General features: G+C 39.1%; 1 protein-coding gene across 29 annotated transcripts in view; it reads left to right on the plus strand.

The window, feature by feature from the left end:
* Positions 1 to 13,555, plus strand: part of TBC1D5 (TBC1 domain family member 5) — a 248,346-nt gene that overhangs the window by 19,635 nt on the left and 215,156 nt on the right. The gene's annotated exons all lie outside the window — the stretch shown is intronic.

The raw sequence follows: 13,555 nt of genomic DNA on the forward strand, positions 1-13,555 counted from the left end.
TTAAATCCTATGGAATGTTTTTGAGGTTGGTGGCAAACATTGCACATATTCAGTGGACTGACAAAGAGAATGGATGAGGTGTTTGAAAAGGGGTGATAGTGGAAATCCTCCTGTTAATGGCTTGTACCAAACTTAAGATCTGTCCCTCGTTTAAAAAGCGGAAGAAGTAAATAACAGTAAGCATTTGTTCCTGATTGAAAGTCTCAGGAGGAGAATGTTGAGGAAGCATGTCAAGTTAAGAAAAAACAATGAGCATAAGATTTGTCATCTTAAGGACATAGTCCTGGCAGTCTAGGTTGGTTGATGATATGATAGTGTGATAAACTCTTTTGAAAGCAGTAGCAATACAGTGGTAGCTCTAGTTGCGGACTTAATCTGTTTCGGGGTGCCGTTTGCACCCCGAAAAGTCCACAACTAGAGTGCCCCTTCTGCGCATGTGTGCGGCGCGATTGAGCAGATTGTGTGTAGATCACTTCTGTGCATGCGCGGGTGGTGAACCTGGAAGTAAACACTTCCAGGTTTGTTGCATTCATAAGTTGAAAGAGCGGAACACAACACGAGGTATGGCTGTACTTGTACTTCATGCTGTGTGTAGTCTTGATTACATGAACAATACTTGATGCTGAAATCTGAGGTTTTATGCGCATGTGAAAATGTTAAGAAAACCCAGCAGTCTAGATAATGTATACAAGATAATCATAATCATTCTATTTTTAATATTTGTATATTTTTATTGTTCTTTCACCTCCCCCTCTGTCTCTTTCTCATGAATTATTGGATTGGTCGTGTTTCAGAAAATTCACGTGTATTTCCTTATTGGGTTACTCTTGGCCGTACAGTGGTACCTCTGGTTGTGAATGGGATCCATTCCGGAGCCCCGTTTGCAACATGAGCAGAACGCAACCCGCGTCTGTGCATGCGCGGGTTGCGATTTGCCGCTTCTGCGCATGCACGTGATGTCATTTTGCGTGCAACTCTTTCCGGTACTTCCAGGTCACTGCGGGACTCAACCTGAAATCGCACAACCTGAAGCAAACGTAACAAGAGGATGATGGTACTTTGTTTCCAAACTGAATCCAGCCACCCAGTGTTAGTTTTTTTCTTTGGCACTGCGTAGAAACTGTGAGTCAGGAATGTTATCCACCTATAGTACAAATGGACATTAATATTTAGAAAGCTAAAGTAATAAAAATTAATTATAGGTAGTATGAATTAGTGAGGTTCACACTGTATTAAGGAGATCGGTGAAGGTTGAGAACAACTTTTAATTATGAAGAACTGCTTGCACTTTGTACAATTTGTTTTAGGTTTATGTATTTGTTACGTTTCTAAGAGACCTTTTGGGAATTTGCTTATCTACTAAATCTATTATATTTGCAGTATTAGTTGTGGTGCCCGACAAGAAGAGCTAAGGTCTCTCATACTTCATATGTCACTACCAATTTTATGATGACTCTAATATTGTGTGAAGCAAATGATAGCAGAAATCCCACCACATCCTGACCATTTCAGAGAAGGACAAGCACATATGATCAAATCATGAGCATCTGTCACATCATTGAAAAATTTAGGGAGTTGAGTCATTCATTGATAATGTGCTTCATTGGCTATGCAAAAAAAATTTGATACCATCTGACATGACCATCTTTAGAGGATACTTGCTGACAAGAGGATTCCAAAATATCTTACTGAACTTTCTTGCATGTTTGTTTGGTTTTTTTGCAGGGGAGGTGGGCACGGGGAGGGCAGTGACCACAGATTTTGTTGCAAACAGCAGCAAGTAAAAGCAAGTAGTTTCCCACAGGACAGCAAAAAAATGGCATGTCATCAGCAATTCTGATCGATCTTGGCTTATTGTGGATGTGTAATGTCTTGAAATAATCACTAGAGGTGCTTCTTCAGTTCACATACAGTGGTACCTCGGGTTACAGACGCTTCAGGTTACAGACACAATTTTGCAGAATAGGTTTCTTCCTAAAAGGAGTGCTCTTACCTCAGAGATTTGATGTGAGAATGAAATGTGGCATGGAGCTGTGGACAGTGCTCTGAGCTCCTTTTAGAAGAGGCAAGATATAAAATAAATACATAAAAATTCTGAAATTAGTTACAGAAATTCTCAAAACCAGAAGACAGAGCAGAAAATGGGGCACTGCTATTCTGGGAGTGAAATGGAACTAGATAAATCCATCTACTGTATTGGCCTGAATATAAGCCTCAATATTTTTTTCCAAATTCTGACCATGAAAAGTTAAAGTGTAGCTTAAAGTCATAACCTTACAAAAATTGGCTTTTATGATATTACTGCTGAAACAGACATACGGTAAAATGGAACGGGTGTGAGTGCCTGCAGAATTTTAAGGGAGCGGCTTATATTCGGGTATTGTCTTTTTTTCTTTTTCCCCTTTGAATTTTAAAGGTGTGTCTTATATTCGGGTGCTTCGGACCAATAAGGTATCACTAATTTGTATTGCCTGTCTTGGGTTATGCTTCTTCTGGGATGTATTGGAATGTTGCAAACTGGCTTTTAAAATATTTAGGCTGCAATCTTAACTTCACTTACCAGGTAGTAAGTCCTATTGAATTTAATAGGATTTACTTGTCAGTAGACCTGGTTAGGATTGCGCTTTTGGTTATTCATTAAAGCCTTCCCGTGGACTTGGTTAACAGGGATACCAGCAGAATACACGAGACCCCATATTCCATAGAAGTTTCCTTCCCATTCCTATTTCACCCTGAGTCACAAAGCATCCCAAAGCCACATAGGATTGCCGCTTCCAAAATATATTCAGCCTTAGAATGATGTCCCCACTGTGGAAGGACCCGTGGATCCAGAATGGGCACCCACAGTCACTTTTGGACTCGTTATTAAGACCGTTTTCATGGAAGGCAATCTTAGTTGGCTACGAGTGATCACCAAAGAAGAAGACTAGTGATTTCTACATTGTAGGGGTTTGGGGGAATGTATGTAAGTGTTATTTTTTTCCTGCTGTATTGATATTAATGAGAAGAAAAGGAGGAGGCATTTTTGTTATGGATAATTTATTTCATTTCAGACTATATTATCATTTGGTGAAAGCCCTATTGATTAGCCTTCATAGCTTTACAGAGCTTTTCTTCTAAGCACTTAAAGTTTGAGTTGTCTCAGTCCCATAGGACTTAAAAGAAAGCTGTTAGTACCATGAAATTCTTCAGAATATTTCCAACAGCTTGAAGCTTCTCATAAGAATGCAAAATATTAGCACATTAATGTTATTAACCCCTTTAGTACATTTAGCAGAAAAAAATAGTTTTATATAATCAAAGTCTGGATTGTGTCTTTATTATCCTTGCCTGCTTTTTCCTCTGTATCTGAAAAATATGTTATCCTATGCTATAAACAGATGCTGCTTTAACAATGCAATACATTATGTACCAAAAATGATTTCTGTTTTAATCATAGATGCTGATTTAATGAGACACACAACCAGCTTACATCAAAAATGGATTTAGGGTGTGATTTAGTCTTCTGTGTGTTTTTCGCTACATAATGGGAATATGGTACCTCATGTTCTAAATTGAATCATGCAGTGTGCATAGTACAGTCTTGTCTTCTAAGCTGGGGTTCTGCTTGGTAGAATATTCTGTTTGTTCCTTTTGCTTCAAATACAGAGGTCATTTTTAGAAACCGTGGTGCAATTAATCATAAATGTGATGGAGTTAGTCGGAGGAAAAATGACTGCTTCATGTTGTGCACTTTTAGTCCATTTCACTGTTTTGTCAACTTGGCATCACCTGATATATCAGGCTGTATTACAAGAAGGAAGAAGAACTGTGTAGAACCTCGGCTGCTGGTTCTGCTGTGAAACCAGGCTCCTTCCTGCATCAGTTGGCAGCTGTCTGCAGCCATTACGTTACACTGCAGTGGAGGAGGAAAGAGAGGGGATGGAGGACTCTCCAATGACACAGCCAAGAGACCAGCAACTTTTGGTTCCTTCTCTTCTGGAACTTTTTCAGCCGAGCTGATCATTAGAAGAAATTGTACCTGAGTTTGTTTATTTCCTTCTCCATCCCAATCTTTGTCATGTCTTTTTGGATTGTGAGTCAGAGGACAGAGACTATTGATTGTGGTTGGAACCCTTTTTGACTGAAGCACATAAGTTATTTAAATGAATATTTACATTAAAAGCTGATACCGTTTGACGGAGGGTATCTGTTTGCATGCAAATAAAATGAGGTTTTCTAGTCTTAATACTGGCTTTATGCTCATGGGTTGGAGGCAGGGTTGCTAATCAGCTTGCACCTGAGATATAACAATAGCTTAGTAATTTACAAATAGTTTCCCTATCCCTACTGGCCTTCCATTTTAGTTCAGATTCTCTGACAGTCTTTGTTATTTAGTACCCAGATATTCTGACTGCTTTCCTAACAATGAATTTGTTTCAAATGACGTTTTTACATTTAGATGCAGCTGGATAATACTATACTTGGGAATGTTGTTTGTGGGGGGGGGGGAGTGTCTTCATATTGTGTTTTTTAATTCCACTGAACCCAGCAGAGTTAAATGTAGTTTGGAAGCACAGGGAAGAATTAATGATTGGAAGATACAGAGTTGGTAAATTATTTATTCTGGCCCCGAGGAAGCTGAAAAGCTGAGTGAAAGACTAATAAATCATTTGTGGTAGTGCTGGTTGTCACTTCCAATTATTTTAGACGGTTTTGTGATAAACTGCAGCACCTGCTAGATATCCCTACACCATCCCTTGATGCTGGCAGTGCAGCTTGTTCAGTCGATTATCAAAGGCAAGTTTATCTAAACTTTCTACAGGTTAAAGGAAGAATTGCTCTTCGTCCTCTCTGCCTTTATTTTTGAATATGTCTTTTTAGAGCATGTGTGGTATATGGACGAGGCACTATACAATTCAGGAAGCTGCTAGATGTTAATCAATAGTTTTCTGTAGTTCCACTCAGGAGTGGGCTAATTCGGGAACATCTATTTAAGACCATGTATTTTCTTGATAACCACAATCTAGGTTACTTGCACTAAACCACTATGGATTATTTTTTTTGCCTCATGCAAAGCATAGTTTCCTACAAGTCAGTGGATAGTTGCAGACCTGTCTTCTACCCCAAATGCGTACTGTGCTGGTGATGCTGTTCTTCTGAACTTCCTTCATATCACTAACTGCCATTCAGCCAACCTTTAGTTGGAAAAAGATGAAATGAGAGATATGATACTTGCCCCCACTTGACTAGCTCTGTGGGGGGGAAATGTTTGGGTGTCATCTGATATATTGCATATGAAGCTCCCAAAATTTTTGTATGATATCTTGAGCATGGCAGCTTCTCCAGATACTGTGAAAATCAACATGTCATAATTTGTGTCACACGGAGTATTGTTTTGTAGGACAAGTGTGTGAAACACAGAAAACAAAAACAGTCCTGGGAGTTGAATCTAAGTGTTATCCTTGTTTAGAGTGGAGTTACCTGGTTCTGAATCACGAGAACCATCGCTTTACTCCCCAGCCACAGCTTCTGTCTTGGCTGTAATACATGCAGTTGCTCCTTCAGGTCTGCCCTCCCAAGTGACATATAGAGAAGCAAAACAGGTACATGCTGTGGAGCAGGTTTGGAGGCCTGTGGTGCCTCACAAGAAGAAAGAAAAATGCTTGTTATTTTGATTATAGATGTGATTCACTTTGTTTATATCCAGTCATCACTCTAGACTATTTATTTTTTAATAGAAGCATTTCTATACTGCCATATCATAAAATATCAGGGCGGTATACAACAATAAAAGAGAACATCATTAAAAACAGTACAAATAATCATTAAACTGACTGGCTAATTAAACAGCTGCAAAGGCCTATCAGCATAGAAAGGGCTTCAATAGATGTCTGAAAGTCAAAAGCAAGGACGCCTGCTGAATCTCGACTGGAAGATTGTTCCACTAAGTGCCCAACAGTTGGGCCTCTGCAAAACAAGGGATAAGTGGCAGGGCTCCTCTGGATGATCTTAGCTACTGAGTTGGAATATAAGGGCTCAGTTGGTTCTTAAGGTATCTTGGACCCAAGTGGTACTTAATAAAGATGTCACTACTTGTAGCAGCAGCAGCTGCCCAAGTATAGTTAAAGGTAAAGGTAAAGGTACCCCTGCCCGAACGGGCCAGTCTTGACAGACTCTAGGGTTGTGCGCTCATCTCACTCTAGAGGCCGGGAGCCAGCGCTGTCCGCAGACACTTCCGGGTCACGTGGCCAGCGTGACAAGCTGCATCTGGCGAGCCAGCGCAGCACACAGAACACCGTTTACCTTCCCGCTAGTAAGCGGTCCCTATTTATCTACTTGCACCCGGGGGTGCTTTCGAACTGCTAGGTTGGCAGGCGCTGGGACCGAGCGACGGGAGCGCACCCCGCTGCGGGGATTCAAACCGCCGACCTTTTGATTGGCAAGTCCCAGGCGCTGAGGCTTTTATCCACAGCGCCACCCGCGTCCCTTTCCAAGTATAGTTACTGATGCTTTAAAATGGTGGAGAGAGTGGACTCTGCCCACCTCAGGCGCTTTTGTGTAGCTGGAATGTGTCACCGAGCTGTGATAATGTCACTACCATGTCTGGATAGATAGGTGTGGTTTGCAGAAATCTTGTAACTTGCATGCAACTAAAATATAACCTACTGAGCAAAGATAAGGGCTATAGCCATTGCTCTCTCTCTCTCTCTGGTCCTGACCACCTCTGGCTTGTGAGCATGGAAGGTTGCCCATCAGGGAATGTGGCGGGAAAAACGGTTCCCCACCCCCGTTTTAAAAACAACACTTAATGTGTGAGTATATGACTAGCCCATAGGAACTATGCTAGCTCAATATCTAAGGCTAGTATGTTGTATGACGCTTACCACCTGACATTAGTGACGTGGGTAATTGTAGTGGAAGCTACAGAAAAACACATTTCCAGATGGAACTTTAATATAACTTCTGATTGAGCTGGGTATCTTTTAAGAGTCTCCTAGCATCTGTTGGGGAAATGTGTATGACATTATTCTAAATTTTCACCAAATTAAGCCACCCTCAGGGCAAGGTTGAAATTCCTTTACTGATAAACGTATTGTCAACAGCTTCTTTACAGTACATTAAGTAAAACCTCAGATAAAAGTTTTATTTATCTGATATCAGTTAAAAATACATAAAGTACCTTACTGTTAAATATTCTTTAAATGGAGAAAGATAGAAACAAGGCAGCAGCTGAACTGTAACTAGGGCTGCTTATTCACATTTGTGTCATGTGCTTTGCTCTGCTTTTTTTTTATTTGAATGGAATTCATTAAGTTGGAAGAAGTACTTTCAAGTGTTTTCTAGTGAGAGCTGGTCAAATAGTGAGTGTTCATCTTAACATTGTCCTGAAAATGGACCGAGTGGCTAGGTGAGTGTCCTGCTCTCACCTTCTCTTTGCCTCTATTTTCCATAATCTTCCTCTCTTATTTCATTTCCCTCATTTCTCCTCCCAGTGCTGTTCATAACCCAGGTTCCCCTGATACCTGCATCTTCCAAAATTTCTTTCCTAAGCAACTTGTTTTCTTTATACATCCTTTGCTCACGACCTGTTTGCTTTCTTCTGTGTCCCATTATGGGAGTACCTTACGTTGCTCCTCTTCTCTTCCAGAGGAGGAAACTTGTGGCACAGTTATTGTTGGACTCCAACTCCAGTCAGCATTGTAGTATTGGGTATGATGGCAGCTGTAGTCTCACAACATTTGGAGGCTGGACTATAGATTGCCTATCCCTGTACAATCTGTACATTGTCACACTTAACGTGTCATACATATTTATATGGAAGATATTCTGAGGATGAGGGGCACCTGAACAGCTTTCCTCCAGAAAAAGAATTTTCCCCCCAGATTTTCAAAACAGTCCATTTCCCCCCTTTTCTCCTCCAACTTTTATCTTTCCTTCCTACGCTAGGAAAGCAGTTCAGGAGGAGGAGATTGGCAAGTAAACTTACTCAAGGGCATTTGGATTACTGTGTAGTAAGGGTTCTCTAAAACACTTGTATGAACATTTGATTCAAATAAAACCAGAGTGTTTCATAACAAATCCATTACAAATATAGTAGTCTGTGAAAATCACCAAGCAATTAAATTGATCAAAAGGCAAAAATACTTAATATCGTAAGACAATGGGGCTACAAGCACTCTGACAGTAATTTTTGAAGGTCAGCCAGTAGTGAACATGCACAAACTTCTGTGGGAAGAGAGTTTCGTCACAGTTCAGTTACAGAATCCTGTCACAAATAAATAACATAATTTTAACTTTTGTATGCTTTAAAGTGGGATTGTAAATTTTTCTTGATTTTCTTGTTTCTTGATGACCCTCCCTTTTGAATTTGAGGACTCAGTTATGTTATACATGAAAAGTTGAGCTCCAAAGAGGCCATAAATAAACATTTTTGGTGGGCGGATGCCCTTTGAACCTCTTGTAGTCTGTAGGGGTGGTTTTTACATGTATGATGCTAGAAATATGAAGCTCAAAAATTGTTTGCACCTTCCAGTGAACTTCAGCAAGGTGTGGGAGCTGGCACTGCATTGCCCTGTGTTTGGTTTCTAGATCTGCTAGATTGCTGACATTGGTGGGCAGCAAAGGGCTGTGTGCTGACACAGAAGCAGAGAGGGGGCAGGAAGCTCAGGCACTATGTGGGGAGCTATGGGATGCAGCTGGGCAGTGGGAACGTGATTTGAATTCAGCCTCAAAAGGAAACTGTCCAATTTGAGTGGGAGTGGGACGATATGACCAAAACTATTGGCCAGAGCTTTGGGTGGGGAAAAAGCAAATGAGTGGTGCTTTGGACTTGGCTCTCCCAAAAGTTTAGCAACTCTTTCCTTAGGAAAACGAGTCAGTTCATCTATTTGAATGCTTTTATGTGTTTTATGCTAAAGACCTGGGACTATAGAAAGGGAAAGAAAGAAACATCTTGCATTTATCTTAATCTGTGTTAATACAAATAGAATAAAAACATTACAAACAATTTAGTTAAGAAAGAAGCTGTAAAAAGCATCATTAAATAGCTGATAGGAGCAAAAAAAAACAACAAAAACAACTGTGCCCTGAATGGGTCAGAAGTCGTATGTTCTCAATGAAAAAGAACCACACCTTTCACTTGTGGTAGCCCAATTCCCAAGTATGTCTCCCTGTTGGGCCCTCCTGAGCACCAATAATAGCTCTCTTCGGTGCCAAATAGTTTGTATGCTTTTATCTTCAGTCTGTTGGTCCACTTTACATCAGAGTAGAAGCTAACTGATGAATACAAAAAGCATGAAGAAAATGCTTTATGTTGGAAATGTTTTATAAAAGCTTAAACATTCAGTGGGCATTGTACCTTTATGGTATCTTTAATATGATAAAATTAATTTGCAGTTCATGCATGCTACCAGATGTATAATGACATTCCCATGAGATTTAGTATACATGTCAGTTAAAGCAATTTTAAACTGTATGCCTGGTATGCTATAGGTTTCTATAAGCATTTAAAATTTCTTAGTATTTGCGTTGTAAGAATTTTGATAGAATTGAAGAAAGCAAAGTTTATTTCCACATGGACCATTGAAAATTGTCAATCTTAAAGAATAATCAAGGGCTAAATTAACAGTACAAGCCTATGCATGTCTGATCAGAAAGAAGTTTCTTTAAGTTACTCTCAGGTAAGTGAGCGTTGGAGTGTAGCCTAAGAATCTTTTTAGTTAAAATATATGTGTTTATCTTTTCTTTCATTTTTTTTAAGGGAAAGGGACAACTAAATGGAAGGGAAAATGTTAACTTGTAGATTTTGAATGTCAGCATGACCTGTTTTTGTTTAGGAATGACATATTTGTCATTCTGATGAAGCTGCTTTCTTTCATACCTTACTGTTGACAGAATCGGACCTACTTTCCCCATTTATTATGATAATGGCATAGTGGATGTCATATTCTAGTAGAATTCTCTCTGTCTATTACTACACTGCGTGCATTTTGTTGCTTTCCTCTGGAATTAACTGCTTGTTTTCGGTGTATATGTTGGTGGAGTGATTTGTAGCAAAAGAAGTAACTGTCCAAAATGAACTTTTGAGAATAATGTTATTTTATCAATGTAAATATATGTGCTAGGCATAGAGCACAAAAGTCCACAAGTATCTTATTTCATTAAAGGGAACCTGCTCAAATCCTGTTTTAGAGCAGTGGGAAGTATGTTGCTGCTTCTTTTCCATCAGCGACAGAAGACCGGTAGAAGCAGCAATCCCAGTACAAAAGTAAAAACTGGTTTGGATCCAAACTTAGTCATGCTTGGAGTATACCCATTGAAATCAATGAGAATTAAGTTTGACATGCTTACAGTCATTACTAAGTCCGGATCCAACCCAACAAAAGCAGCAGTAATACACTATAACAGAAGTAGTAAGACACGGACAAATAAAATCATTTCACTGATACCTATGCCTCATAGGTTTCTAGGAGGACATTGCAAAGCTAGGGTGTTCTTACTGAGGAGACCTGCTCTCTGATTACTGCTTGAGTAATCTCTCCAGCTAGAGTAACCTAGGGAAGTTCCTCTATAGATTATTTCAGAACTGATAAGAAGGATTGTATGGGAGAGATGCTGAGAAAGCCTGGATTGAATCCTATGGAGGCCTTATGTGAATGGAAGGAGAGAGACAAGTCTCACCTATTCCAACCCCCACCCCCCACCTATTCCAACTCCCACCCCCCGCCTGCCTATTTCCTCTCATTCAAAGTCAAGTTGACTACAGGAAAGGTGTCTTGAAGTGCTATTGTAGCTGCCTCATAAGAAGAACATGAGTGTTACCAGTTCCTGACAGCTGCGAGACAGCCTCAGGGCATCTTGCTAAAATTTCAGATTTAATTGTACAGTACACTTCCTTTAACAAATTGTGTTCCCAGCTATAATTATAAAAAGTTTACTCTACACGCCTCTAGCCTGTTCCTTTTATTTGTACCCACCTATATATCTCTTGCTATAGGATAAATCTATCCATTGGGGTTTAGTGATCTATGTAAAGCAGTGAATTTTTCTTTTTCAGGAAAAAAGGTATCTTTAGCCATTCTTGGATAGATACCAGTAATCCTTTTCCAGTCAAATAACTATTCACTTATTTATTTCTTTTATAAATTGCTTCCTATGAGGCACCCTAAAGCGATTTACAGTATAATAGTATATGTAAAAGCGATACATATATAAAGAAATTTGAAAAACAGTTATAAATATAATATCAGCTTAAAGCACATACATAAAACCAGTTCAACTCCAAAACAGATACCAGTTAAGAGAAGGGTACTAGAATGCTTGTTGAAAGAGATAATTTTTAACATGCGCAAAAAAAAACAATAAAATGCCTGTCTCATATGCCATACCAGGGAGACCCAAAGGGCAGCTGCCACCACACTAAAGGCCCAATTCTGACGTCGTGCTAAACAAAATGCACAAAAATCAGGCGTCCTTTTATAATTGAGAACCAATTTCCATTGTGTATGGATACTAGGGAAGAAGTAAGAAGATGTTACTGGAGAATTAAGAGGGGAAATACAACATGTCATAAATGATCCTTGTTGTTGTTGTTTAGTCGTTTAGTCATGTCCGACTCTTCGTGACCCCATGGACCAGAGAATGCCAGGCACTTCTGTCTTCCACTGCCTCCCGCAGTTTGGTCAGACTCATGTTTGTAGCTTCGAGAACACTGTCCAACCATCTTGTCCTCTGTCGTCCCCTTCTCCTTGTGCCCTCAATCTTTCCCAACATCAGGGTCTTTTCCAGGGAGTCTTCTCTTCTCATGAGGTGGCCAAAGTATTGGAGTCTCAGCTTCACGATCTGTCCTTCCAGTGAGCACTCAGGGCTAATTTCCTTAAGAATGGATGCGTTTGATCTTCTTGTAGTCCATGGGACTCTCAAGAGTCTCCTCCAGCACCATAATTCAAAAGCATCAATTCTTCGGCGATCAGCCTTCTTGATGGTCCAGCTCTCACTTCCATACACCACTACTGGGAAAACCATGGCTTTAACTATACGGACCTTTGTTGGCAAGGTGATGTCTCTGCTTTTTAAGATGCTGTCTAGGTTTGCAATCACCTTTCTCCCAAGGAGCAGGCGTCTTTTAATTTTGTGACTGCTGTCACCATCTGCAGTGATCAAATGATCCTATACTTTGTCAGTATTTCATAAGTTGTTATTTCATTAAGTTTACATACATGTAAGATTGTATATTCTAAGGCATATGGTGTTATTCATATGTCACCTGATTTTGAATCCAAATCCAAACAGATCTAATAGTTATTCTATTTCTGAGAATGATGGAATAATTCTAGACTATGACTAGGTATGCATTCACTAGACCAATTAGTGATGTGAAGTTTAATCACTGCTTCACTGTTGTTACTGTTGAAGCCCTTGTTGCATTCATATATTTTATGTATTCAACATGCTGTAAGGCAGTAGGAGAACAGAAAACTCTAATATTGTTTATATTAGAAAAAAATGCAGGTTTGTCAAACACGCCTCTGTTTTATGTATCTATTTAAATGTATATATTTAATTATAATACCAGCTATCATTAATATAGTGCTTATTTGAAAGATGAAAATGTATTAAAACACTTTTAAAATTAGTATATTTTGAATCATTTAATATTTGTTACCTATTTTCAGAAAAAACTAAACAAAAGAGGTTACAGCTGAGTATTCAGGCATGGATATAGTTGATAGTTACCTTGGCATTTAAACAGACAAATTAAAGTCATATTTAATGCTGCTTTGATAAAATAGCCTTATAAGTGATTGTTTCTAAAATCCTTAAAATATTCTTTTATGGTTGAAATATACTTTGGATAAATAGTACTCAGCCAGCCTATTAAAATAATTTTGTGTCTACATTGTTTGTTTTGAGTAGTATTTTTCCACAACAATAATTGGTTGACACTGTTTGACCTTAACGCTCAGCAACAGTATTTAATGAACTGATGTAGGCAATAAAGTTTTGATAAATAAGGCAATTTTCTTGAAACCTTTAGAAATCTTCTTGAAGTCTCTTAGTGTTAGATTGACATCTTTTCTTTCAAAAAAGAGTAAGTGAATAATTTAAGGGTGTATTTCATGTTTTTAGATCTTCATTCTGTCATATAAATAATAGACCGTTCAAAAGCTGAAGTTCCGGCAGGTACTGTGTTTACATATAACTTCAGTAGGAAAAATATAGCTCTTCCTTCCTTCCTTCTTATGATAGCTGGACGGAAGTGTGAAGTCATAAAGCAATTAGATTTCTCAACAGGATAAATGAGATCAGAATTCTCACATTGAACACTAGTACAGAAATCAGCAGAACATAAATATGGATGGGTACATAGCTGGTTCTGCCCCAGTCAATTCCTTAGGGGAGTATGTGAAAGAGGGCCTTTTCAGTAGTGGCTACTCCTTATGGAATTCTCTTCCAAGTGGTTTGGTTATGGAAAAAAGCTTCATCAAGCTCCAGTGCTGAATGCAAAGTGTTCCATCTTCAAAGCACAGCCATCTTAACATCAGGCTTCACAGGTTTATTGAACGCAGAACCA

The sequence above is a fragment of the Podarcis filfolensis genome, assembly GCF_964270895.1.
Source record: "Podarcis filfolensis genome assembly, chromosome: 12".
NCBI classification, from domain to species: domain Eukaryota; kingdom Metazoa; phylum Chordata; class Lepidosauria; order Squamata; family Lacertidae; genus Podarcis; species Podarcis filfolensis.